This window comes from Pinus tabuliformis, chromosome 5_1 (assembly GCF_031772625.1).
Source record: "Pinus tabuliformis cultivar Carrire ecotype Pingquan chromosome 5_1, CPIR1, whole genome shotgun sequence".
NCBI classification, from domain to species: Eukaryota; Viridiplantae; Streptophyta; class Pinopsida; order Pinales; family Pinaceae; genus Pinus; species Pinus tabuliformis.
The window spans coordinates 912,536,493-912,541,992 of record NC_142305.1 but is presented as its reverse complement, the minus strand read 5'-3'; positions in this window follow the sequence as shown (position 1 = coordinate 912,541,992).

Below are 5,500 nucleotides of genomic sequence, written 5' to 3'. Positions count from 1 at the left end.
CTAGGGTTTAATAAAGTTTTTTAATGTTGACATGGGGCTTATATAGGGCTTAACACATGTCTCTCATTCAAACAAGTGTTGTTCTCAAGACTTGACATTCTACTAGTGTTTTTGTATGAAAAACTTATTGTCCCATATGGTTTGTTCCACTAGTTTGTTCTTCCATTTGATGAGGTACTTAGTAATTACTCAATTTCTTAGTTGATTAATCCTTGTTTCTGGAACTGTTTCTAGTTCTAGTATGATTCTCCCTCCTTCATTAATATCTGGTAAAATACTTTTGACTGGGATTTTCACTGATTACCTTCTTTAAGCAAAAAACATGAAAGATTGGATGTACATGTGAAGATCGAGGAAACTCCAATTTGTAATCCATACTTTCAATCCTCTACAACACCTTATAGGGGTTGTAATTCCTTGGTGCTAATTTATTGTCCTTTTGTTGCTTGAGGGATATATGTTATACGGTTGTAGTCTCACAATTACTCAATCTCCTACTTCAAATTTCCTTTCACCGTGATGTTAATCTACTTATGTTGATCCTATTTTGTGTTATAACCAAGTTGAGAACCTCTTGTTGGTTCCATATGTTGTCCTTTATTTCTTGAGAATTTATAGGCTCTTTCAAGGGCAATGTGATGGATGGAGGATGATATCCATACAATGCCATAAATGGTGAGGCTTTTGATGAAGTATGGTAGGATGTGTTGTACCACTATTCTACCAAGGAAAACCATTTGATCCATTTTTCTTGTTTATCAAGTGCAAATCAATATAGATATCCTTCTAAACATTTATTCACAATCTTAGTTTTCCCATCAAATTGAGGATGGTAAGATGAGTTGTGAGCCAATTGAATACCCAAACAAGAAAATAATATAGTCTAAAAACTTTCATTGAAAATTGGATCTCTAACACTTACAATGATTTTTGGTATTCCATGTAGCTTTTGGACTATTTCCATGAATTCTTCTACCATTATACTTGCTTTAACCGGATGAGAAAGAGAGGAAAAGTGTGTATACTTTGTCATTCAATTTATCACTACCACAGTGACAATCTTTCCTTCATATTTGGGTAAGCTTGTAATAAAATCCATTGAAACTTATTCTCACCACTAGCTTGGTATGGCTAATAGTTGAAGGATCCATGGGATCTTGATTGTCTCTCCTTTTTTTTGTTGGAATACCACACATTCAACCATATAATTTTGTGCGTATTCTTTAAGACCTTCCCAAAAAAATATTTCTTAATCTTATTCTATATCAGCTTCAAGAAACTTCAATGTCCTCCTACAGGAGAAGTTTGTAATTCCAAAAGGACCTTTTGTTTGAGTTGATAATTCTTATGTAAGTGATCTTTGATACCACAACAAATAATTCTTCCATATAAATGTGTGTACTACATTAGGGTCCTCCTATAGTCGTTGAATGATCTTTCATACCTTCTCATCATGCTTCCATTCTATATGTGCTTCTTCCACCTGGTCAAATTGTGGGCTGGAAATAATGTTTGATAAACCCTTTGCATCTTCTTGTTTCCTTGCGAGTGCATCTTCCACAGTATTTTGTTTTCTATTTTTGTAGATAATTTAAAAATCATAAGAGAACATCTTATAACACATTTTTGTTGCTCTTTTAAAGATAATCTTTGTTCCAAGAAGTACTTCAAATGACCATGGTCTCTTTTTACTTTGAAGTGTTTTCCTATTAGATAGGGACACTATTTCTTAACTACATGTAGTGTGGCCAACATTTATTTTTCATAGATGGGTTTGAGTAAGTTATTTCCTTTAAGTTTACTGCTTTTAAAGGTAGGGCCCTGCCTTCTTGCATCAAAATTGCACTAAAGCCATGGTCTAAGGCATCACACGACATTATGATGGTTTTTGTGAATTCAAGTGTCATCAAGAGGGGAGTTGTACGCATAGCCTCTTTAAGTTTTTAAAAATATTTGGTTGCTTCTTTTGTCCAAGAAAATGCTTCCTTCTTCATTAATTTTGTTAGAAGTGCTACTATTCCTAATTTTTGATAAGCTTGTCCAAATATTCTATCAATCCCAAGAATCCTCTAAGTTCCTTCAAGATCTTTGGGATTTTCCATTTCTTCATAGCTTTTATTTTGTTAGGATCCACTTTGACACCCTCATGGGATACAATATGACCCAAATATTCCACTTCCTAAACCCCAAAGGCACACTTAGGTTTAGCATATAGTTGTTGCTCTTTCAATAGTGTTAAGACCCTATTAGCATGTTGTGCATGCTCTTCTTAGGATTTGTCGTAGATTAGTATGTCATCAAAAAAACACTAACATGATTTTTTATGGAATGGTTAGAAAATAGAATTTATCAAGCTTTGAAATGTTGAAGGTGCATTTTTAAGTCCAAATAGCATAATAAAAAACTCATAATGTCCTTCATGTGTTCTAAAGGATATTCTGGGAATGTCTTCTTGCCTCCTTTTGATTTTATGATATCCATAATGGAGGTCCAACTTAGTAAAGGAAATTTCACCATGAAATTCATCTAATAATTCATTGATGACAGGAATAAGAAATTTATCTTTGATTTTTTTTTTGTTGAGTTGTTTGTAATATGGACAAATATGCCATGAACCATTATTTTTTTGGTCTAGTTTCCTTAGTGTTGACATGGGGTTTATATAGAACAAATATCGTATTTTATTTCTCCATGCTACTGTTGGTCATGCTTTTTTATGATGACTTGGAATCTATTATGAATTTCCCAAAGGATTAGAACAATTTCCCAAATATATTAGGGATTTCTTAGGGTTTCTCTCCCAAAAAGAAGTCTTTGGTGTTACTTGCTCTTGTGCCTCTTTCAAACTCTAGGTACAACTCTCAACATCCTCATTGGACTAGAAGGTAAAGTGGTCTTTGTTCTTCAATCAAAATGTTGTTGATATGAATTTGGCTTTTCTTTCTTTCAAATCAACACATGTGACAATAAGTTATTGTCCCTCAACCTTTGTAGGTGGCACCTGAGACTTAGAGGGCCATGCGCCATTATCATATTTGAAATCTCAACTCACCACTATGTTGTGTTGTGATGGAAGATAGATTCAACAAGCCATGGAGGATTTATTCTCATTAGAAATATGGATATTCATTGGACAACCAAATAGATGAAAGTTTGATACATGAGGTTTCTCACTAGTGAGTGAAGGCTTCTTCTAATGACATGGTCTTCAATACCCTTTAGGAAAACCCATTTATAATGTTGACAATGGTACTATGTGCTTCTATCCACAGACGTGTAGATCTAGATCATGAATCATAGTTCACTATCTATATGATGGATTTATCGTTCGTCTATGAAACCCCTTTGTTAAGAATCAATTGATTGAGTGCTTCTTGGGTATTTTCGTCACTTTCTTGCATCTCAAATATTAAACCTACTCACGTTTTTTGGAATTGCTTCCCTATGAGCTTCCATCATTAGGGTTGGCTATGATTTATCAATTACAACAAATAAATTGTTTCTACATCAACCAATCAACTCGGTAGTTCAATGAAACAAACACCAAATCATATACAAACTTGGGAGATGATTCCCAGCGCTTAAGAGCACATCCCCAAATATAAATGAGATATGAAGTTAATCTCATTGCCATTAATCTTTACCGACTAGAAATATTCTTTGTTAGTTTCTCCTTACTTGTTAATTCACCCAAGAAAATCTACCTATTGACATAACAAATCAATATGATAAATCCATTAGAGGAAATTTCAACCTAAACGTGGCCATGAAATTTTCGTATACGTAATATGTAAACCAATCAAAATCCTTTAAATTTAAAAAGATATATATGTAAATATTTTGGACGGAAAATTATATATATATATATATATATATATATATATATATATATATATATATATATATATATATGTTAATTGTATTTTCATCTTATTTCCTTATAGGTTTACTCATATTTCAAGTGTAGACACTCGTTGGATGCGGAATTAAATTCCGCATCCAACGCATAACCATTATGCATACTTTTGAGAAGACCCACATTCATAAAAATTGAAGAACGTGTTTTTTTAATGTATCTTCAATTTTTATTAATGTGGGTCTTCTCAAAAGTCTGCATAATGGGTACTCGTTGGATGCGGAATTTAATTCCACATCCAACGAGTGTCTACACTTGAAATTTGAGTAAACCTATAAGGAGATAAGAAAAAATACAATAAGAAAAAAAAATAGTTTTTTTCTTTTCCCTCCAAAATTTAAAACTCTTGTTCTATTATTTTATTATTATTTTATCATTTTTCCTTAGGAGACCACTTTTAGGTTGAAATTTCCTCTAATGAACACTAGTAACTACTTAAATCATCATGAGAAATACATTGTAAATCAAAGTTGCAAATAAATAAATATATGAAAACATTGTACAATTCATGTTAACATAAGCATAAAGTATAGATACATATCAACAACTTGTGATATGTTTTTACATATATTCCACTAACTGATAACGAGGTAGGACTACTTCACAATGCTACCAAACCAAAAACAAGTTATCATCACACCAACTATCAAACCCAAACCTCCAACTCCTCTAAGTCAGGAATCCTTTGTTAACCAAATTCAGCTACTCCATCACTTGTCTCACACAAGTGTAGCTCCAAGTACATCATCACATCACATGAAAACTACCTACCCAATAAAGGCATATCACTGTGCTCCATCATGCATGACATCACATCAAGCACCAAGTTCTCCAAGTGAATAATTTCACCATTATTTCTCCACACTAGCACTCATGTTTCCTAGGGCTCACAAACCCTATCCAGTTTGCATCTCACAAGTTCAAGGCTTACAAGACAACTCTAGTGCTTCATTCTAAGTTTTCTTGCCCATCCTAGAGTTTCATGAGTCCTAAAGCCCTAGGTTTTCAATTCTAACATCAACACAAGTGTGAGATCCCTTTGGAACATCAAGAGTGAAATATATAGGTATTCTTCCAAGCAAGATATCACACCAAGCCCAAGGCTCGTCTACTCATCAAGCAAGGATATTCAACTAACACCCATTGATCTTTCCCTAGCCTCCATGCATCACAACTATATTCTTCATGCCTTCATTAAGGATGGAACCCTAGAAGTGCTTGCTTGCTTCAAAATAATATCCATGACCTATACACACATTACAAAGTGTGAGTAACTCACCCTCATCCCTAGTGCTAGCATTCATATTCATGTCTTTTATAGGGTTTACATCATAAATCCCAAGCCTTGTTCTCTACAAGACTTCTCCAAGACTAGTGCAAAGATGGAATAATTAATAAATTGATTGCACCGAGAGGCACTTTATAGCCCAGTATGGGGGAGACGTTGTAGAGCCTATAAATGAGTGTAAACATTTAAAGGTCAGTTCAATATCGGATAAGATGCATTGTCTGTAAAATAAAGCATTGAATCAGAATAATAATAATAATAAAACATATTGTCAACTAAATTAAAAAAGTAATAAA